This window comes from Mastomys coucha, unplaced genomic scaffold (assembly GCF_008632895.1).
Source record: "Mastomys coucha isolate ucsf_1 unplaced genomic scaffold, UCSF_Mcou_1 pScaffold18, whole genome shotgun sequence".
NCBI lineage: Eukaryota > Metazoa > Chordata > Mammalia > Rodentia > Muridae > Mastomys > Mastomys coucha.
Window position 1 is genome coordinate 5,901,802 of NW_022196900.1, and position 23,538 is coordinate 5,925,339.

Here is a 23,538-nt window from a genome sequence, read left to right on the forward strand (position 1 = left end):
ACTGCCCAGCCTCTTTTACCATTCTTAAGTTTCCAAACTTAATTGTTCCTGAGCCATTTTCAGCTACTAAATCCACTCCAGCCAGATGGAATATGTAGAGAGAGAGGGTGCATTGCCAATACCCCCAAATAAAACAGAACACAGTTAACTGGTCTTTCAGTGGCCGCTGGATAGTGATAGTTCCTTGGGGCTCCCCTATTCCTCTGACACACCAGGCAGCATCCATCCGCAGGACTAGGAAGATGCTAAGAAGGTTCTCAGGGCAGTGATGCCATCAAGACCCAGAGCTATGGACTGTCACAAAACTCAGTTTCCACCTCCACAGGCCAGAGAAGCATTTACTTTCTAAACCTTGCAGGAGTAGGCTCAAGCCAATGTGAGTGTCCCCTCTGAACCCTGGACCAGCTGGCCTGGCCACACTCTAGCTATACAGGAAGAATATGGGAATGTGTCTGTAGATAAGTTCCAATCTGGCTTTGTTACAGTATAGAAGTGAGTTGTTCCCCAAGGCCTCAATCTGCTGGAAGCTTAGTGCTCAGTGTGGCCATGGTGAGGGGCTAAAATCTTTAGTAAAGAACCTAGCAGAAGGAGGTGAAGGCATCTCTGAGCTCCATTTCCATGAGTGAATTAATGTCCTCAGGAACTGGTTAACATTCTAACCCCTTAGCCACATTTCCACACAGCCCCAGTGGTCCCTCACCAGGACCAGCATTATGTCGTCAGACTTGTCAGCCAGAACCACGAGCCAATCAAACCTCTCACACAAAGTGTGGCATCATGTGCCTGTAATCCCAGGATTTGGGAGGTTGAAGCAGGAAGATCAGGAGTTCAAGGTCAACCACAGCTACATATCAGCAGTGAGGCCCTTCTGAGCTATATGAGACCCTCATTTAAAACAAAACAAAACAAAACAAAACAAAAACCTTTTTACTTGTAACTCAAGTTATCAGGTAATTGTTATGTCAACAGACAATGAACCAAGTCCCCCACCACACACAAACTTTTTATCCTTACATTATCAAAGAAATTAGAGGTGGCAGTTTCTAGCTTCTCTCTGCATAAGTTTCCCTGTATTCCTAGCTCTGTTGCTGTCCCTGAGGCAGGACCAAAATGCATTCTGTGTGACACTGGACCCTGACCTCAGAGTGAGGACAAAGAGATGAATATGATGATAACTTTATAGGAAGGAGACCTGAGTGGGCCTAAGTCAGCATAGGAAGGTCCTCCTCACCTGCTTCCCAGAGAGGAGGAAGAGGAACAGGGGGAGGAAGAGGGGAAGGAGGAGGGGGAGGAGGAGGAAGAGGAGGAGTAGTTTGGGGGAATGTATGTAAGCTGATATGAGGCCAAGAGTGCTGTGGAGCAGGTGGAACAGTTGAGCCTGCATCCCTTAGCAAGATCTGCAGAGCAGGGTCAGAGGGTGGCTTGACCTTGGATGTGTGATAGTAGGTCTTTCCTGCTTGTGTCAATCGCTGGTTTTCAGACAGATGGGGACTTGTTCCAGTGGCTGGGTGAATGATGGGCTGTTGTCACCCCCAGCAGGGCAACTGGCACTTTATTTTATGAAAGAGCATTTCTGTAAAAGGGATGTGATGGCATCCCAAGAAATTTAGGAGGGAAAGAATTCTGTGGGTGGAATGCTTGCCTGCTCTATGTGAGACCAGGGTTCAGATGTCAGCAATGCCAAGGAGAGGAGAGAGGAGGGGAGGGGAGGGAGAGAGTGGAAGCGGGGAAGAAATTGCAAAATAAAATTATTCCCTTCAACCCTCCTCATCTCTGTGCTGTGTGGGGTATTTCCACTCATCACTCCTCCTTAGAGTGAGCATGTGTGGGCTATCATAGAGAATAATAATCATTCCTCCTTAGAGTGAGCATGTGTGGGCTATCACAGAGAATAATCATTCTTCCTTAGAGTGAGCATGTGTGGGCTATCACAGAGAATAATCATTCTTCCTTAGAGTGATCATGTGTGGACTATCACAGAGAATATCGCCTCTGCACTCTTGTGGTGGATACTTTAAACACACATCCCTCTCCTCCGTACCCATTACCTATTATTGTGAAGAACAGTCCAATTTGAAATTTGGTTGTTTTGAACAAGATGCATGTCTGCTGGGGAGTCTCTAGGACAGGTGGGGTCCACTGGGCTGGCCAGGCTCAGCTCATCTTCAGTGGATTACCATTGTACCTGACATCAGCTGGATGACCCAACATGGCCTTGCTCCCATCCTATGGATGTCTGGTTGGGGCCTGGGTAACAAGGTTGGAGGATGTATGTACCCACATCTCATCCTCCATCATGTTCTATTGGTCAAAGCAAGTCCCAAAGCCAGGCTGGAGGTAAGAAGGAACATGGAAGTCTAGTGATAGCCCATGACTCATATTTCCATAGCTAACAGGTTTTTATAGCTATTGAGTTTGGCAAAAAGGTGCCACATTTATAGATTACTCTTAAATGTAGGTTACATTTAATTTGCTTAAAATTAGTCTCTAATAGTACAGAATAGCTTGGTAGCCCTAACCTTTGAGGTCAAAAAAAGCAGTGTTGCCCACCCTGGGAGGGGTTAAATGAGAAAGCGTTCAAGTGTCCCTAAAACCCCTTAGAAGCAACACCCTGTACAGAGCTCCTCAGTGCTTCTCCTGACGGGAATTCAAATGTGAAGGCTGGATTCTCAGGCCACCGTGTAGTGCTGGCATTTGGAATAACTCCTCAGAGTCTTCTCTGGACCTGAGTTTCCCCATCCATAAAATCGAAGCATTGGATGGACTGGCTCTCTGGCTCTCTGCTCAGATGTGAAAGCCAGATGTGCCAGACGATCTCCTTACACATATTTTAAATATGCAAGAAAACAAGCATGCTGGTTGTCTAAGTTAGGGTTTGCTGCTGTGAACAGACACCATAACCAAGGCAAGTCTTATAAGGACAACATTTAACTGGGGCTGGCTTACAGGTTCAGCGGTTCAGTCCATTATCATCCAAAGCAGAAACATGGCAGCATCCAGACAGGCATGGTGCAGGAGCAGCTGAGAGTTCTACATCTTCATCTGAAGGCTGCTAGTGGAAAACTGGCTTCCAGGCAGCTAGGATAAGAGTCTTAAGACCACGCCCTCAGTGACACACCTACTCCAACAAGGCCACACCTCCTAATAGTGCCACTTCCTGGGCCAAGCACATACAAATCATCACACTGGTCCTGCAGAGGCCTGCCCCTAAGAAGCTCTGTCACAGCATCAACCTGCCTCTAAGTCCCTGTTTCTCTGCCCATAGATCAGTGCAGCCCCCAGACCTCCTCGGGGAAGTTATCCGTGTAGTGAATGGTGGTTAACATGGAGACTGACTGTGAGCCTCTACATCTGTGTTAGTCAAGAGTTAGAGAAAGGACCAAAGGAGCTGAAGGGTTTGCAGCCCCATAGTACGAACAACAATACGAACTAACTAGTACCCTCAGAGCTCCCAGGGACTCAACCACCAACCAAGGACTATACATGGTGGGACTGATTGTTCTGACAGCATGTGTATAGTAGAGGATTGCAAAGTCGATCATCAATGGGAGGAGAGGCCCTTGGCCCTGTGAAGGTTCTGTGCCCCAGTGTAGGGGAATGTCAGGGCCAATAAGTGGGAGAGGGTGGGGTGGAAAGCATGGGGAGGAAGAAGGCAACAGGGATTTGTTCTTGTTGTTTTTGTTTGTTTGTTTGATTGTTGGAGGGGAAACTGGGAAAGGAGAAATCATATGACATGTAAATAAAGAAAACATCTAATAAAAAATTAAATTAAAAAAATATAATATTAAAACATAAAAAAAAAAAATGGAGACTGACAGCTGACCAGAGCATCAAAGTGCAGTGCTTGACTGCATGGGACCATTCCAGAAGAGAGATAAGAAAGACTGTAAGAGCCAGAGGCTGGGGAGCACCAGAGCTGAACAGCTCTGGACATGTCTGGAGTACTGCACTCAGGAACTCACAACAGCCACACATGAGACCTGCGCAAGATGGAGCCAGCATGGAGGGTGGAAGAGTCCCTAGCCCTGGCCCCCACAGGTTCAAAGGTTTGAATACTTGGTCCCCTGTAGGTAGAACCATTTGGGAAAAACCAAGAGGTGTGACCTTGTTGGAGGAGGTGTGTCACTGTGCAGGACTGGAGATTTGAAAGGCCTGCTATCCTCAGTGTGCTCTCTGCCTCCTGCTTGCAATGTGAGCTTCCAGCTGTTCTTGCTGCTGCACTCTTGCTCCACCATCATGGGTCAGTGAACTCTAACCCTCTGAAACCTTAAGTCGGATTAAACTCTTTGCTTTGTAAGTTGTCTTGGTCACAGTGTTTTATCACAGCAATAGAAAAGTAACTGCCAAAAAAAAAAGCCAGGCAGTGGTGACACGCCTTTAATCCCAGCACCTGGGAGGCAGAGGCAGATGGATTTCTGAGTTCGAGGCCAACCTCATCTACAGAGTGAGTTCCAAGACAGACAAGGCTACACAGAGAAACCCTGTCTTGAAACCCCCCACACAACCCCCCAGAAAAAAGAAAAGAAAAAAAAAGTAACGAATACAAGCTCCCACCTCTAACTATTGACTGTTGGCGGCTTCTGCAGAAGGGAGATCCAGTTTTCTTTGATAGTGTGGCCTCTGGTAGGTCGAAAAAGCTACAGTGGATGATGGCACACCCACGACTATATGGACAGCACGAATGGACTCTATAAGGTTAAGAAGGAGGAGAGGGAGAGGGGGGAGGGGAGAAGGGAAGTTAAGGAGGAGAAGAGGAAGGTGAAGGAAGGGAAAGAGGGGGAGGGTGTAGGAGGGGAGGGAGATAAGGAGAGAGAGAGAAGGGAAAAGGAGGGGAGGAGGAGGAGAAGGGAAGTTGAGGAGGAGGAGGAGAGGAAGGCAGAGGAAGAGAAAGAGGGGGAGGAGGAGGAGGGAGATAAGGGGAGGAAGAGGAAAAAAGAAGAGGGAGGAGGGGAAGGAGGGAGAGGAAGAGGAGAAGTGAACTTGGGAGGGGTACGTAGGTCTGTAGATGGATCTGGGAGGAGTTGGAGGAGAGGAACAGGATGATATGATAAATATGATCAAATCCCATCGTATGAAATTCTTAAAGAACTAATTAAAATATTAAAACACAAAGATGCGGTGTCGCACACAGAACAAGCAGGGTGCAGCATGAAAGCCTACCCCAATGGCACACCGGGCCACATCAGCTCTGCGCATCCTGGCACGGGCAGTGAGTGCAGGCAGCCATCACAGGGCTGTGGATGACTGCTGGTCTCTGCTCGGTGTCTTGTCTTGTAATCCCAACATGTATCTGTGTGACCTTGGACAATGTTCATTGTCTGTTAAATGCACTGCACAAATTTAATTCCTGTGGTTGGAGGCTGGGCAGCGAGAGCCAGAGCTGCCAGCCCTTGCTCGCTGGCTCTGCAAAGAACTTAAACTCCGGACATTGGAGGGAGAGGTGGGAGGGGCTGCTGCCTTTCTCTTCCACTTCCGGAGTTCAGAGGTCAGCAGTTGCTGCTGCCTGGGGAAGGGCAGCCGGCAGCCGACTCAAAGCAGCATCCTGCACCCTCAATGACCTGAAACTAGAGTTGTGGGCAACGTCTAGGTCACGGACTTCAGCCCACTCTGCCTAGAAGGGTCCTTCTCACTCTTTGGAGTAGATGAGCACGCTGTTTGTAAGTTTTTCTGAAGAACCGCCCCTTCCCTCCATGGTGGCTCTGACCTCCACCCCACCCCCACCCCCACCCCTGTTTCCCTTCAGGTGGGCTGGGAGGCTCACGGACAGACAGACAGACGTGCCTGTGCTCCTGTCACCTGCCAGGCCTGGTTGCCAGACTTCCTCGAGCCAATGGATTCCTTGATTTCCTACGCTCCGCAGAGTTATAGCCTCTCCCAAAGGCCCAGTTAACAGGGCTCCCATGAACTTTTGCAGATCGGCACCATGTCACACAGGTCCCTCTAACATGGTACACAGTCTTTCCAGATGATTGCTATGCTTGGGCAGCACCTCCTCTCAGAAGCCTTTTCAGATTTCTCAAGGCAGAGCCAACCTCCCCAGCCTTATGCTTTATGCCTCCTCCTGTTTTGTTAAAATTGACCGCAGGCCTAGATCCTCGGTTATAGTTAGAATCCTTAAATTTGTTTTTATAGTACTGTGTATTGAACCCAGGTCCTTGCCAGAGAAGCACTTCCCCGAGCCCTGAAGGTATGGCTCTTTTTTTTTTTTAAATATTTATTATGTATTTATTTATTATAAGTACACTGTAGCTGTCTTCAGACACACCAAAAGAGGGCGTCCGCTCTCATAACAGGTGGTTGTGAACCACCATGTGGTTGCTGGGATTTGAACTCATGACCTTCGGAAGAGCAATCGGTGCTCTTACCGGCTGAGCCATCTCACCAGCCCGAAGGTATGGCTCTTAAAGAACACCCCAAAGGACTCATGGCAGGGACCTAGTGGGAAAACTTTGGGGGCCTGCCCTTGGAAAAGATTGTAGGACCGACCCTACGCACACACCATTTGTATTAACTTTCTTTTGTTTTCTTTTGTGGCCAGTTCTCCCCTGCCATGATGCTGGTCCCTCATAGACCCTAAAGCAACAGGACGAACTATCCCTGGTCTGAGACCTCGGAAACGCGACCCGCCACTGCCCTTTCTCTTCGGTACCTCTGGTGTTTCTTACATGGACCAAGCCTTTTCATACACCCACTGTGCCGCAGTTTATAAGCCTCTACACAAGGCCTTCTCCCCATCAGTGAGAAGATCCTTTGAGGGAGAAAGAGTTCTGAATTCCCTCTGTTTCCCCAATACCCACACAAGAAAGTGCTTCCGTGTTGACTAAGTGAATCCTAACCAAAGCTCTCAGAATAATTTGGGATGTCCCATTCAGATCACCATTGAGAAAGCTCCCTTGTGGGCTGGAGAGGTGGCTCAGTGCCTAAGAGTGAGCAGTGCTGTCCAGTGCCCTGATCTGGGAGTCTTGCAGCTGCCTATAACCTCTAGTTCTAGAAGATCGGATGCCTCTAGTGTCTATGAGCACCTGCGTGGGACACACACACACACAATTAAAATTAAATCTTTAAAAACTAAAATCCCCTTGTGACTGCCACAGTGAAGTTCTGAAGCCCAGACATCTGCAGACCTTGTCTAACTGGCTGGGTCATCGATGTTTAGCCTTCTCTGGGTACAGTTGTCCTCATAGCTGCAGGGCGCCATTGTTCTGGAGTCCCTGTAGCCACAGGCAGAGTTATATGTACACATTCAGCAAATGAGCCACGTTCCAACAAAATTTGATTTCTACTTTTTGTTTTGTTTTTTTTCCAACAAAATTTGATTTCTACTCTTTGTTTTGTTTCAGTTTTGGTTTTGGTTTTCTAGAGATAGGGTTTCTCTGTGCAGCCCCGATGTCCTGAAACTCAGTATAGACCAGGCTGGCCTCCAACTAAGAGATCCGCTTGCCTCTGCCTCCTGAATGCTGGGATTAAAGACGTGTGCCACCACTGCCCAGCAAAACTTGAGTTCTTATAATCCTTACAGGTCACAAATCCTTTTGATTTTTGTAACCATTTAAAAATGAAGGGCTGGAGAGATGGCTCAGTGGGTAAGAGCATCAACTGCTCTTCTGAAGGTCCTGAGTTCAAATCCCAGCAACCACATAGTGGCTTACAACCATCCATAATGAGATCTGACACCTTCTGGTGTGTCTGAAGACAGCTACAGTGTACTTATGTATAACAATAAATAAATCTTTGGGCCAGAGCAAGCAGAGGTCCTGAGTTCAATTCCCAGCAACCACATGATGGCTTACAACCTTCTTCTGGTGTGTCTATATAATAATAAATAAATCTATTCAAATAAAACTATTTCAAAATTGGAACCAGGCAAATTTAATTGTACCCCTAAGGTGCTGACTGCAAGCATAAATGGTCTCTCAGTGCATCTCCACCCCAATCCAAGCTGGGCATCGCCCTGACAATGGGTCCTAGGATTAAAACAGTCAACCCGTTGGTCAGTCCCCATGGTGTAGACTAGAGATTTGGAACAAGCTTTGGATAGTGTTCAGGCTCAGGTGCCTAAGGCTAGGAAGGATGTTAGCCATCACACAGCACATCTGCTATAAACCCATTGAAGGAGGGAAACCTATGCTGGCTGATGGCCCATTGCACACACAGCGAGTCTGGGTTCCCAGGCGCTGAGGAGGCTAGCTTTCAAGGAGTTTGAGTCAGGTGTCTCAGAGATGGCTCACATTAGCATCTACTTCATTCTTGAATGTGGCTCCTCCCACTCCCAACCCCACAATCCCTCAAACTGATCTTCAGGCAGATCCCACCCCACCCTCACCCAGCCCCAGTTCCTGAAAGCTAAGACCCCCTAACACATGGTGCAGCCTCACTTCCCAGGGTCTCCCAGCCTCACACCAGCCCAACCCTCAGGGCTAAGAAGGGTCTCTATGGGTCTGTGTCAGAGCCTCAGATAGCTCTAGCTCCAAACACAGCTTCTCCCTTAGCAGGAGACAACAGATGTTCATCTAAAGGAAGGGAATACATACCTAGCTAGTGGTTGAGTTTAAGCAACAGCGCAAATAGTCATTTTCTTAAAATGTTAATGCATAATTAACCAATAATAAAGCTGATTGGGAGAACAGCTTAGTAACGAGGCAGTACTTACAACACGAGGGAGGGTGACCGCCCTGAAAGGGTCTCAAAAGCCAGAGACAAACAACTCCCCACCCACCCAAAGCAGCGCCTTCATCCAGCCACTAAGGGCGCAGAGTGCAGCTCCCTGTGAGGGCCTAAGCAGTCAACAGGCTCAGAGAGCATCCCGGTTTCTCACCCCAAACCAGCACCAGCCCAAAAACAGGGGTGCCTTGGAGGTGTGCACTTGTAGTTCCTTCCCTCAAAAGGCTGAGGCAGGAGGATGTCTGTGAGTCTAAGGTCAGTCTAGTGAGTTCAAAGCAAACCTTGGGTTACCTTGTCTATAGATAGATAGATAGATAGATAGATAGATAGATAGATAGATAGATAGATAGATAGATAGATAGAAAGAGAAGTATTGTGTATGTGGTCTTTACCTTTAATCCCAGCATTTGGGAGCCGAGGCAGGTAAATCTATGTGAGTTCCAGACTAGACAGGATTCCACAGCAAATTCCCGTCTCAAATTTTCAATTGAAATTTAAAAGGAAACAGAATTGGAAAACCAACACACACTCTCTGCTATAGACCGTCTTCTAAAAAGCGATTTCTAGAGCCCTCTTTGACATATCCCTTGCATTGCCAAGTCCTGTGCCAGGCCCCGGGGAGTCTCTCATCCAAGCAAACCCTGGGTGTTAGGGGAAGGGCACGGGCACAGGACACACCCACTGCCACTGCACGGAGTTCGTGTGTGGTGCACAGGAACAGGAGGAAAGGAAGTAGGGGATGGGGGAGGCTGCACAGTAGTACCCTGGAGAAGTCACTTGGAAGAGGTTGGTTTTGATCAATGTGCATTAAGGAAGAACTAGCTGGGGCAGCAAAAGGCCCAGCAAAGTCTAGGGCCAGAGGCACAGGTGGTCCCCTGGAGTCCTGAGAAATCAGAGCCAGAAGGACGGAGCAGAGGAGGGACTAGCTGTGGACTCGAAATGAAGTCCCAGAGGGAAGCCTGCCTTTCATTCTTAGCGTCTCTTGTGAATTCAGGTGGGGAAGGCCTGCTGAGAGTCATGCCAGAATTCACAGCAGCGAGATGCTGTAATTTCTTTTAGCTCTATGACTCTGGACAAAGTATTCAGTATTAATGCAGTTGACCATGACGTCTTCTGTGTGCGCAACTGACAGACCAAATTACCTTTCCTTATCTCCAGGAAAGAGAAAAAGGACCATTTATTTGACATATTTTATAATCATTTCACCTGCTTGCCCCCTACCAAGAGCCCTTCTGACCCGGCCCCCTCCCGCCAGCCGGCATGTCCTCTAATAAGCCAGTTTCTAAAGAATGTTTTTAATCTTGGAATACTGAGTGTGATTTTTCGATTGAATTTTTAATTCTCTACTTTTTAAAAAGTACCTGTTTCCATTCTCATCCCTGGTGCTGGGAAGGAGCCGTGGATGGTCTTATTTCACATCCTTGGAAACACCCGAGGGTCTGGAAAGAAGGCAGCAGGCAGGGTGCTGGCAGGGTGGCAAGAGTGGCATCTGTACCCTGTCTGCCCTCTCTGGGCCCATGAATCCAGGTGTGGTGATTATAACTCCTCAGCCTGGGCAAGGAGAAAGCCCAAGAAGCAATTTTTTTCTTAGTTGTTGGGGAAAGAATGGAACACGTGACTGTTTCCAGGGGCCCTGTCTCCGGCACTGACTACATTTCTGCTCTTAGGTTACCATGGCCACCCCTACCTCCAAAGCCCCTTCACCTGACAGAGTTAACACCTTCCCATTTCCTCCAGCCCGGCCACCTTCCCTGCTTGTGAACCTATTACCCCTGGGACCCCACGGAAGCGGACTTTGCTTTTGTCTTTTTGTGGCTGGCTTACCCCATTAGTACAGTTGTCCTCAGACTCAGCCTATGTTGCAGAACCTTCCAGAACGTCCCTCCTTTTAAAGACTAAATAGTATTCCCTTGTGTGTGGATACATTTTGTTTATTTGTGCCTATGCTAATGGGCACTTAGCTTACTTATTTCTATACTCTATTGTGAGACAGTGCTTTGAATCAGAAACTTTGCCTCTGTGAGTGCATTCTCAAAAATTATGAATCATAACACAATTCTATGTTTAATTTTTTTTTTGTTGTTTTTGTTTTTGGAGACAGGGTTTCTCTGTATAGCTCTGGCTGTCCTGGAACTCACTCTGTAGACTAGGCTGGCCTCGAACTCAGAAATCTGCCCGCCTCTGCCTCCTGAGTGCTGGGATTAAAGGCGCCACCACCGCCCGGCTTATGTTTAATATTTTTAAAGATTTTTTTTTTTTTTTTTTGAGACAGGACCTCACTATGCAGTCCTGGCTGGCCTGGAGCTCCCCATAGAGACCAGGTGGACCTAGAACTCACTTGTAGAAATCCACCTGCCTTTGCCTCCCAAGTGCTGGGATTAATAGTGTGAACCATCATGCCCTGGCTAAGACTTAGTTATTTTCTTTTAAACTTTTTTTTTAAAGATATATTTATTATTATACATAAGTACACTGTAGCTATCTTCAGATGCACCAGAAGAGGGCATCAGACTTTGTTATGGATGGTTGTGAGCCACCATGTGGTTTCTGGGATTTGAACTCAGGACCTTTGGAAGAGCAGTCAGTGCTCTTAACCACTGAGCCATCTCTCTAGCCCAGACTTAGTTATTTTTCTTTCACGTATGCAAGTGTTTTACCTGCATTTTGTCTGTGCACTGTGTACATGCCTGGTGCCCAAGGAGGCCAGAAGAGACATCAGATCCCCTGGAACTGAAGTTACATATGTTTGTGAGAAGCTACGTGGGTGCTGGGAACAGCTGAGCCATCTCTCTGACCCTCAAACTCCCTGGGTAGCCAAGGATGATCTTCTACTGCTAATATCAATGCACGTATTTCCCAAGTACGGGATTAAGCCGTGAGCCATCATGCCCAGTTTGCGTGGCAGTGAAGATCAAACCCTGTGCTTCTGCCAACCAACCTGCATTCTCATCTATGGAGAAAACAGATTTTAAATCAACTGCCTTCCAGTCCTTGGTCTAGAGCCCTAGACAGGCATCAGAAGAGAGTGTGGGAGATCAGCGGTTTCCTGGGCCAATTGAGCTTTGGGCAGACTTCTCAAAGCCTGGAAGAGCAGCTGGAAGTGAAGTGCTGGACCACCAGTCCCTCCCTGAGTTTCTTATTACGTCTAGTCAGTTTCCTGGAATTACTGAGACCCCCGTGTCTGCTCCAAACCTCATGGAGCTGACCAAGGTAGGAATTGTGTCAAAGCTAATGAGCGATGAGAATCTTGCATTTACTCCTCACCTCAACTCTAGAAGTGGGCACAGTTGTGATCCCGTTTTAGAGATGAGAATATCCGTTCTCAGACAGGTTAGATCGTGGGTCTCCTTTCTCCTGGGGGGGGAGTCGTTGGCAGAAGGAGCAGAAGCATTGAGCAGGGTTCAGATAGGTGTGAGTATTGACAGCTTCAGCGAGGCAGCTCTCCTTTACTGTTCCGTGGGTAGGGTATGTAAGGGCTCTTAATTACAGACGAAAAGGGCGGCTTGGTCACCGCACAGCACCTAATTATCTGTCATACATGTGGGAAGCTGGAGCAGGACTTGTGTGCTTCTTCAGATCCGCTCAGTCGGCTGTGCTCAGAGACACTATCCAAGTCAGGTTAGGCAGAGAAAAGAAGCCCCGCTGAGAAAGGGAGTTCTTCCATTTTGTGGTGACTGCACACCTTCAGTCCCAGCACTCAGGAAGCAGAGACAGGTGGATCTCTGAGTTGGAAGCCACCTTGGTCTACAGACTGAGTTCCAGGACAGCCAGGGCTACACAGAGAAACCCTGTCTCAAAAAAAAAAAAAAAAAAAAAAAAAAGACTACTTACAAGATCGAGGGTAACCACGGAGATGGTTCTGCAAGTAATGGTACTTCTGACAAAATGAGGTCTACCTCCATGTGTGCGCAGGGGTACATGTCTCCACACAGTTGTAACAAATGAGACTGTTAATAGAAGCCAGATATAGTGGCACGGGCATTTAATCCCAGCACTTGGGAGGCAGAGGCAGGTGGATCTCAGTGAGTTTGAGGCCAGCCTGGTCTACAGAGGAAGTTCTAGGACAGCCAGGGCTATATGGTAGAAATATCTGTCTCGAAAACCAAAAAAACAATCGAACAAAAACCCAAAACAACAACAAAAGAATTTTAATAGATTTGACCCAGTCATCATAAAGAAATGTAAAGGCTTTTGCTCTCTGTATTATGATATTTGAATATTTTATGATGAACATTTATTACTTTGAGGATCTGAAAAATAAGCATATGCAAATGGAACATGTGGAAAATATATTAAGCAGATTTCAAACATATATTGTAAACATAGAGGATGACCCCATATTTGGAAATATCTGCAACAACACTTTTTCATGCTTTGTTTGTTTTTCACAGGGTCTCACTGTGTAGCTCTGGTTGGCCTGGAACTCACAGAGATACCCCTGCCTCTGCCTCCAGAGTGCTGGGATTAAAGGTATATGCCACCATATCTGGTTAAAACTTCTTCAATGGTTGTTCCTAAGAAGTGAAATTATGAGTAGATTTCTTTTTTTAAAAAACATTTATTTATTTACTTTATGTAGATGAGTACACTGTAGCTGTATAGATGGCCGTGAGCCATCATGTGTGTGGCTGCTGGGAATTGAACTCAGGACCTCAGCTGGCCCTGTTCACTCTGGCCCCACTCGCTCCAGCCCCCCTCGCTACAGCCCTGCTTGCTCCAACATAATACACTGTAGTTGTCTTAAGACCCACCAGAAGAGGGCATCAGATCTCATTACAGATGGTTGTGAGCCACCATATGGTTGCTAGGATCCGAACTCAGGACATTCGGAAGAGTAGTCAGTGCTCTTACCCGCTGAGTCATCTCACCAGCCTGTAGATTTCTTTTTTTATTGTTTATATTTTATCACTAAAGAAAAAAAGAGAACTATATTATTCTTCTGGGGATATTATAGCAAAACACCACAGTCAGGGAATTGTTAGCAACAGAAAATTATTTTATTATAGCTTTAGAGACTAGAAGCCAAAGTTCAAGGTGTCAACAGGACTGGTATCTCCAGAAGGTTCTATTCTTGACTTGCAGATAGCCAGTTTTCATGGTCTTCTTCCTGTGAACATATTCTCTCTCATTCCCTTTCACCCTTCCCCACTTAACAGAACACAGAGCCTGCACATGCTAGGGAGGTGCTCTACCACTGAACTCCACCCCAAGCCCCAAGTGTAGCTCTGCTCATGAGGATGCCACCGCACATTTGCCTCACCCTCATGACTCAGTTTACCTGAATGACCTCCTTGAAGCCCCTATCCCCACACACAGTCTCCTGAGCTGTTAGTGCTTCATCTATGAATTCAGCGGAAATGCACTTCTGTCTATAACAAAACTTAATTTGAAAAAGAAAGTGCTGCTCATTAAAGCACCTGCCGTGAAGAGCCACAGGCAGCCGATCAGAGGACGGGCTTTGTCAGCTAGCCCAGGGCCATTAACCTTTCCTGGAGCTTAGCCAAAAGCTCAAGTTTTCCCAATTAATTCTACATATTTCACATAACTCCAATACCAAGGTCTGACTTATAGAAAGAGCCCAGGGGAAAGGTGCATCTATGATATCGAGAGCTGACATCACACCAACAAAATAATACTGGGTTCCAGCCTGCAGGATGCAGGGCAGCTGTCCCAGCAAGTACAAAGGCTTTCTGTTGGATTTCAACAGCTCGAGCTGCCATAACAAACATTACCTGACGTCTCCGGTCACCGTAATAAACGGTAGTACTTATTCACACACAGAGCAATGGGGATTCCAGCCGCTCCTGGACACTCCAGGAGGAAGCGCCTTCTGTCCTCTGTCCCTGCCAGCACCTAGTGTATGCCCAGCAGCTCCTCCACATTGAACAGGAGGAACGAGAAGATCTCACAGGGAATCTGAGAGCTCATGAAGGACCCATGCACTATCACACACATACCACGGCCAAGTCAAGCACAAGCCCCATCTAACAAGGTAAACTGAAAATGACATCTGACCCAGGAAGGGGTTGGGGGAGACCCAACCAGATAAGAGCACAGTTCTTTTTATGTGCCTATGACCTCTGGATTTTTTCTTTGTTTGAGTCACTGATATTTTCTGCCCATCATGATAATGTGGTAGGCAGGCAACAGCTTAGGCCTGAGTGCCACGAAATTTCAGAGATGGGAAATGGGAAATGCAGTTGGGTAACTCCATAGGAAGGCGCCTGTGAAGACTCACAGGAAAGAACTCAAAGGGAAAATATGGACAGAAGAGAGGCTGAGCTATATAAGAATGAAAACCTGGGGGCTGGAGAGATGGCTCACTCGTTAAGAGCACTGACTGCTCTTCTAGAGGTCCTGAGTTCAATTCCCAGCAACCACATGGTGGCTCACAACCACCTGTAATGGGATTTGATTCCCTCTTGAGGTGTCTGAAGACAGTTACAGTGTATTCGTATACATTAAATAAATAGTACTTTTTAAAAAATGAAAACCCTCTTATATACTAAAAAAGGATGTTGAAAGGAGAAGGCCCCCACAGACAGCATTTGTGGGTTGCTCAATAGGTGAAGAATGAGTGGACTTTGCCATTTAAAGGTGACTTTACCACTCAAGAGTGAGAGAGAAGCACCATGACAGATATAGGCAAGAGACGGCAACAATAAACTCACAAAGAAGAGCTAGAGGCCATGAAGTATGTTAACTTTGCAAAGCTAAACAGTAGACAAAGAAATGAGAGAGCCACAGAAGCCGAGAGGCAAGAGGGTGTGAGTTCAAGGCCAGACTAGCCTACACAGTGACAAGACAAGGTCTCGGAAAAGCAAAACCAAGCTACAAACCCACACACACAAACAAAAATAGTCCTAAGAAACCTTTTAAACCTCCAAATGGGTAGAGACATGAGAGTCAATGGTGGAGTTTGCAAAGACTGGACAATGGAGACTGTTACCCTCCTGGCAGAGCAAGGAGGGTGCCACTGTGGGCTCAGACTCTGTGAAGCACCTACTGAGCCAGCCCACAGCAGACATCCGTCTTGGGATTCGCTTTGCACCCACCTCCTTCCTTCCCACGTGACTTGGATTTCCTGGGTCTGTTGCTTACCCGAGCTGCTTCTGTGCTGTTGGCCAACCCTGTCTAAGCCTGTGATCCCCCAACTGCCATTCCTAGATCCCCAACAAATGGCTTTTGCTTTTACACTTTCTGAGTCTGAAACTGACCTCAGCAAAATCTTTTGTTAAATGAGTTTTCAGGAGACCATGGCTTTCTTCTCTGGCATAACATTGTTCTCCCAGGACTTAACTGACTTACACACATCACTGGCCTGATCTAATCTTTGCCACAAATTTAACCAAACCTCTTTTAGACCTTGAACACATTCCTCCCTTGTACCCTGGTTCCACAGGTGCAATTAAATTATCCATTCTCATCAATTATTCTTGAATCACCATTTCCTCTGCGCACTTGGAGGACGTTGTCTATGTCCCCAGGGCCCCGAAATCTCTTTGTGTGAGTCTATTTCTTTCATTGGTCTCAGTATTAACGTGCTCCAATTCTAAGAAACATGAAAAAAAATTAATTACTTCCTTCTGCTTTCCTGGAATTTCTGTTACTCAGAAGTCAGAGTCCCCAGGTCAGCCTGCCTTGCTTCGTTTGTTTTGTTCTTTGAATTTCTGCTGTACGTCTTCATTCTGGGAGACATCTTCAACTTCATCTTCCATGGCACTCAAGCAGGCCTGCGTCTCCCTGGCGTCCTGGGAAGTCTCTTGACTGGGAGTGGGCGGGGTGCGGGAGGTCTGGCTGAAGCTTCTGCAAATGCAGAGTGGCGGAGACGGTTGGGTGCTTCCCCTGCTGCATCTATTCACGCGTGGCCACCCCGTGCCACACACCAGTCATTTGGTTAAGACGATTCCCAGATATGAGACCAATAGGCAAAAGCCAACCTGGCAGATTTAGATTTAAATAATTGTTTAGTATCCTATAGGATGGACTAGCAAGTATTTTTTAAAATCTGACAGCAGTGAGTGTCGGGGAGGGGACTGGACTGTCCAGGTCCTCCAGGAGTTACTGTTGCAACAACTTCAGAGAATCTGTTGGTACCTTCTGAATTCAGCCTTGGGGATTTGCTGGCACATACACAAAAAGACATTTGCCTAGGGTAACACTGTTGGAATAATAATCAGAAGTGTAACTGCTAAAGATGGTGCCCTCATTCCAAGACACTTAGATGATGGATGAGTAAAATATCCGGATATGGAAGGATGACTTTCTACCTAAAATCACAGCATCCAGAGGCTGGTGAGACAGCTTGGCAGTGAAGGTGCCAGCCACTTGTGGTGGCTAATTTGGATGTCAGTTTGGCAACACTTGGGAAGAGGGAGCTTCAGCTGAGGAGTTGCCACCATCAACTTGGCCTAGGACATATCTATGGGTGTTTTCCTGACTGCTAATTAATGTATGGGGGTTCGGCCCACTGTAGAGTAGAGATTGTACCATCTGGGCAGGCGGACCTGGGGTGTATATTAAAGAGGTAATTGAGAGGGCTGGAGAGATGGATAAGTGGCTAAGAGCGCCTGTTACTCTTGCAGAGGACCTAGGTTCAGTTCCCAGCTCCCACATGGTGGCTCATGGCCATCAATAACTCCAGTTCTAGGGGATCCAAGGACTTCTCTGACTCCCTGGGCACCAGGTGCACATACAAGCATTCAACTGAGGCAGTCATACAATGGGATAAAGTAAAGTAGGAAGGGAAGAAAGAAAGAAAGGCAAGGAAGGAAGGAAAGGAAGAAAGAAAGGAAGAAAGAAAGAAAGAAAGAAAGGGAGAGAGAGAGGAAGGAAGGAAGGAAAGAAAGAAAGAGAGGGGGAAAGAAAGAGAGAGAGAGAGAGAGAGAGAGAGAGAGAGAGAGAGGGAAAGAAAGAAAGGCAGGAAGGAAGAAGAAAAAAGAAAATGAATGAGAGCCTGGAAGCAAGCAAACAACAAGCAGTGTAACTCCTTGGCCTCTGCTTCAGTTCCTGCCTTGATTTCCCTCCATGAGGGACTATGAGCTGGATCCAAATAGACCCTTTCCTTCCCAAGTTGCTTTTGCTCAGTGTTTTTTTGTTTTTTGTTTTTTTATGACAGCAAGCAAACTGGGACACCACACAACTTGGTGACCTGAATTTGACCCCTGGTAGACCCAACCCCACAAAGTTGTTCCCTGCCCCCCCCCACACATGCCATGGTACATGTCCCTACACATACACATCATGTACATATACACAGATACACACAGAGATACATACGCAGACACACATAGATGCACACAAGCACACACACACATGTAATTCTAAAGACAGCTTTCAGTGGAAACTAGCAAAAGAAGGGCTATGTGGAGTTGGTGGATAAACACTAAAGTCGGGGAGCCCTGGTGAGAGCTGAGGTAGGCATACCTGGAGACTCTGCCCTGAATAGTTTTATTTTCCAAACTGGGCAATAGTAGCAATTTTGCTTGTTATATTTCCAGCAAAGTTTGCATAATAGAAAATTTCCATATTACAACTAAAAAGGAACTAAGAAAAAAATGGCACCAGCCCACACCTGCACCAGGTATTAAGTTTCCCAGGGTTTTCCCAAAGGGCCTCGTGGGTCAAGGATGCGGAGGGCCTTTCCCAGGGTCAGAGCAGCCTGGGCCTGGGTACTTCCATCGTTCCCAAGGGTCTGAGGAGGGACATCCCAGAAGCCCTGGGTGGAGAGTGCAGTCTGTCTGTCACACAGCCTGTGCACAACAGGGGCGTTGCCCTGGAACTCCCTGCCCAAGGCTCGCTCCTCACAGGCCACCCTGGGTTCTACTTTAGAAGAGCCACCCAGCCGTCCAGAGCCAGAGCCCAAGGCACTTCCTCTTCACTCCAACTCTCCACCTTTAAATGGGACGAATAAATATTGACCTTTCTGGTAGCCATGACGGTTCCTTTTGTTATGAAACCTGCTCAAGTAAATCTCACCAGTCTTAAGAGAATCTGGGTTGTTAGCTTTCCTTCTAGGCCCCGCCCCACAATTACCTGGCAACAGCTAGGTGATGCCCCGGATTCCTATAAGAGGGACTGTTTGGCCCCTCTTCACCCTTTTACTCTCTGCCCCTTCTCTCCCAACCCCCTCTTTGTCAACATATTCCTGGCTAGACCCTTCTCTCTCCTTCTCTTCTCTTCTCCCTCTCCTTCTCTCTCTCCCTCTCTACTCCCTCCCCAACTCTCCTTCCCATGCCCTAAATATGGCTGGTACCTCAGAGGGAAGGGATGCCTCAGCATGGGCCTGCAGAGGCACCTCCTCCACCTCACCATACCTTGCTTCTACCAAACATATCCTGGCTCTTTCTTTCTTTTTTTATAAAACACAAAAGGAATTATGCTCCTTACTAGCTGAAGAATTGTCAGGGATTCAAGCAGACTTACTACAGCGTCTTCCCACTGACCGAGTGTGTCCTCACCCATAAATCACACTGCCATCAACATCTTCATAGGTTTGCATTGCCAAAGGTTTCTTGTTGGGATTTTACTGTGGCTTGGTTGTTTGTGGTGAGAACTCATTAAGAAGCCTAGGCCTCAGTATAGAACCCAAGCTGGCCTCAAACTCATGATCCTCCACCCCAGGCCACCTGAGTTCTCTGATTGTAGGTTTCTGGGGCTGCACACCACACACACACACACCACGCATGCATGCACAGGGAGAGAGAGAGAAAGAGAGGAGAGAGAGAGAGAGAGAGAAAGAGGGAGGGAGAGAATTTTTTGTCAGGCTATGCTAAACACTCTTAAAGTATTCTCCTTCACCTTTGACCCTTTCAGGCAGGTACCCCACATTACAGACAAGGATACTGAGGCACACAACATAATGGAGCCATATGGCCTATAGCTGGTGAAGAACAGCAAAGACAGGGCTGGGCATGGATAACCAGCTGGTGCCATATTAGCCTCCACGCCGAACATTCCATTTCCCAGGAGAGGGTGAGGGGCAGGGGTGTCAAAGCTGCAGAGCCAGAACGCACCTAAAGTCCCTGGCTTCCCTTTGTCCACAGTTCAGCTTCAAGACAGCACCCTTGGTCCCAGCGAAGCAAAGACCAGACCATGGCGGGTCTGCCTTAGGCATCTTCTGCAGGGAGGCACGTGCTTGCAGGTCGGCCCTCTCGTGCTGCGGATGGACACATGCAAGCTGCAGCTGCGCCATCTGGGTGCTCAGCCCAACCATTCAGATTTTCTTTCACTCAGCCTCTGTGCACCCAGGCTAGCCTTTGGGCTCAGAAGCCACTTGGTGATGCCAGCCGTGGAGTTTGGGGGAAGCCTCTAACCACAATTGCTCATCTGTAAAATGGAGGTGACAATAACTACCTTGGGGTGCTTGTGAGCCCCATGAAGCTGAGCTTAATCAGTCCCCAGGTGCTCTTTGGCCCACAGGGATATCCCTGGTCTAACACTTTGCGCAAGAAAGTCTCAGTCTAAAGAAGGTGGGACCACTTTCACTGAAGGCTTGAAAGAGCCTCCCAGGGGCTTCCTGGAGGAGGTGTTTGCCCTAAATGAAAACTAGGTCTATCCAGGGTCAGTTGCTACCTACAGCCAGAGCAGATGCAGGGAGACAGGCAGAGGCAGCTACAGAGGTGACAGGTAACAGTGGCTTGGACCAGAGGATTGGCATGGGACCTGGGGAGCTGGGGGACAGGGGTGAGAGGGCTGCTGGGTGTGCAGAGAGGTGGGACCAAGAGGACTTTCTGGTGATCTGGGCTCTGCCCCCAGGATGCCTCCTCAGCTTCAAGAGCCTCCCCAGAACCTGTGGGTTCCCCAGATGATTGTGGAAATGAAATCTTCCAGATTCTATCGGGAGTTCTCCTAAAATAAAACTAAACACTAGAGAGCTGCGGAGGGGAGCCTGGAGCAGCGCAGGGCCAGTGCTGAAGCAAGAAGAAAAGCTGAGTCCTGAGACCTGTGCAACTCTGGTGACTCCCCATGTAGACACCTGGCCTGCATGAAGGTCAGAGGCAAAGCTGAGGACAGGTGTGCGGGCTTCCCGCTGTGGTTTCCATGCTAGGAGAAGCCACTTCTGCAGCCCCATGGAGTGGAAAGGTAGAATGGGACGTTTCTCTGAGCCCTATGCTTTCCTATGGGGACCCTTTACTAGTGGGAAGCCATCTTGAGATGCTGGTGGCCAAGGAAGCCACCAGCCATCTTGGACCAATGCCCAGCCAGGATCTAGGAGACAGCACCTCCCACTATCCTGGCCCATGGTTAGGTGGCCTGCATAGGCACTTGCTGCCACCCTTGTTCCCTGGGCCCTATTCTTCAGTATGTAGGAACAGGAGCTGAGCCGTGTACAAGCAATGGTTCTCCTGACTCTGGGTCTTAGCTCCCCACCCCAACCCTGCTGTGGCTTCTGTGGATCCTGTGGAGAAAAGAGAGCCATCATATGTGTGAAAATGAACTGCTTGGTTCCAGCTCCCAGAATCAACTCTTCTGGCATTACTTCAGCCCAGCCATGCCCTGAGCTGGGTCGGGGGAGGAACATACTCCCACTAGGAAGCTCTAAGAATCCAGCCACTCCAATCTCCTCCTGAGGCACACTAGCTGGGCTGGCGAGGCATCGGACACTGCCAGGCAGAAAGAGGTACCTGCTAGCTAATGCCCATGTGGGACCCTGGGCAGCTGCTGGGGAGCTGGGTCAGATCAGATGGCCCCACAAAAGGAAACTGAGGCTGGCAGTGTTGCTGTTCTGTCTGGAGCTTGCAAGGATTCAGGCAGGCCATGTCCCCTACTAAGCCCACAGCTTTCCCTGGGGAGGCAGAAGCAGGTGGATCTCTGTGAGTTCAAGGCCAGCTTGGTCTACAGAGTTCCAGGACAGCCAGGAGTATAAGAGAAACCCTGTCTCAAAAAAAAAAAAAAAAAAAAAAAAAAAAAAAAAAAAAAAATCAAACAAACAAAAAATGGAGACAGGGTTCACCACTACAAGGATTCCCTTGTGGGTAAAAAGGCATTTACAAGCGTGCACCCCACGGGACTTAGACAGAACATCAGGTTATCAGAACGGGCTCACCCCTGCCACTCTTGCCTTTGAATGGCTGATTCCCAGGCTCCACACTGGAAACACAGAGGGACTTTGAGGGTCAGAGAGAGATGTCAGATGTGTGTGGTATGGACCTTATTAGGGGAAAACTGGAAGCCAGAAGAGGCCCTAGGCAGAAGTAGATGCTCCAGTGATACCCAGAGGCTGTCGAGGAATGAGCAGCTTCGGGTATGGCCTGGGAAACTCCTTGGAGTTGTGATCAAATGTGTCAAGGTTTTTAGACTTGGATTCCAGATCAGCTTAAACTTGGTGACCTGGTTAGAGAGAGGGAGCACTTTCTGGGCCTCTGAGCCTCAGTTTTCACACCTTAAAAATGGGACTCTAGAGCTGGAGAGATGGCTCAATGGGTAAGAGCACTGACTGCTCTTCCAAAGGTCCTGAGTTCAAATCCCAGCAACCACATGGTGGCTTACAACCACCCGTAATGAGATCTGATGCCCTCTCCTGGAGCTGTCTGAAGACAGCTACAGTGTACTTATGTATAATAATAGATAAATCTTTTTTAAAAAAAAAAAAAAAGTGGGACTCCAGCCATGCCTGGTGGCATAGGCCTACAATCCCAGCTACTCTGGAGGCAGAAGTAAGAGAGTTGAAAGTTCAAAGGCCAGCCTGGGCAACTATGCCAGACTATCTCAAAATAGAAAGCGACGAATAGCTGGGGTGTAGTTCAGTGGTTAGCGCTTCCCCAGCTTGCAAGAGGCTCCTGGTTCAACCCTGGAATGACCAACAAACAAAAAATGAGAGTCCTAACCAGGTACACCCTCAGCTTTCAGGGGGTGAATGCATATGAATATTCAGGGGGCTCTGGTTCTGTCTGCGAGAGTGTGGCTCCCTCATCTCTCTAAATCGCTCAGGCCAGAGCCCTCCACTCTCCAGAAGAGCAAGGCAGTTGACTTCCACTGTGGGATATGAGGCTGCACAAGTCTGCAGTTGGGGGCTGCGTAGTTCCACGGATGGACTGGGGGAGCTGGGCATCCCACACCTCCCCTCTTGTCCTCGTGAGAACATCAGACAACCTGGAGGCAGGGCCTGCTGGCTCCCTTCCCTCTTGGGAAGGCCCAGCCCCCACCCCACCTGCATTCTATACACACGTGCTGCCCCCAGGGACAAGCCTCACTGAGAACTGAAACCCAAACGTGATTCTCAGAGGTCTGGGCACACTTCTGGGTTCCAACAAAGCTCTCCGTTACCCTCTGTGGTCAGGGACCAGGCCTTTTGCTTGAGACTGAAATTCAAGCCAAGCACCCAGGCTCTGGGCCGGACAAAAGCCACTCTGACCCTGTTTGCTGGACATCGTAAAGGCAGGCACTCTGTTCCCAGCCCCCAACCCTGGGCGTCTGTGCTCATGCCTGCGTTAAGGGTTTCTTGCACATGCTTGGTAAGCACCAGTAAACCACAGTCCCCAAACCCAAACCTAGGCTCACACCCTGATTCATCTGCAAAGGTGGCCTTCACTCAGATCCACTTCCGAGAGGGTCTGAGGTCCAGAACAAGCCTCTTCATTTGTTCATGCCTCGGTTTCCACACGTGTAAAACGGGAGTCCCACCATATGCTTCACTGGTCTTTGTGGGGTTAAATGACCTCATCATGCATTGGAAGTGACTGGCCTGGAAATTCCCTTTCCTGGGACCGCTCCTCCTCCTGTTTGTCGTTTTCTACCTCATCTTCCAGACCACCTCAGCCGTCCCTGATCCTCTTTCTTCTTGGCACCTGCCCCTGCCCCTGCTTCTCCAGGAAGTCTCTGCTCCAAGGAACTTGTACCAGTGAAGCAGAGTACAGCTACGAAGACGCTCTGCAA

General features: G+C 48.2%; 1 long non-coding RNA gene across 1 annotated transcript; it reads left to right on the plus strand.

Annotated features, from left to right (window-relative positions):
- The first annotated feature begins 5,464 nt into the window (after positions 1-5,464).
- On the plus strand, positions 5,465-7,282 carry LOC116095297. Its single transcript, XR_004120532.1, has 2 exons — positions 5,465-5,657; positions 6,539-7,282. It is a non-coding gene; the product is annotated as an uncharacterized LOC116095297 (long non-coding RNA).
- The last annotated feature ends 16,256 nt before the right edge of the window (positions 7,283-23,538 follow it).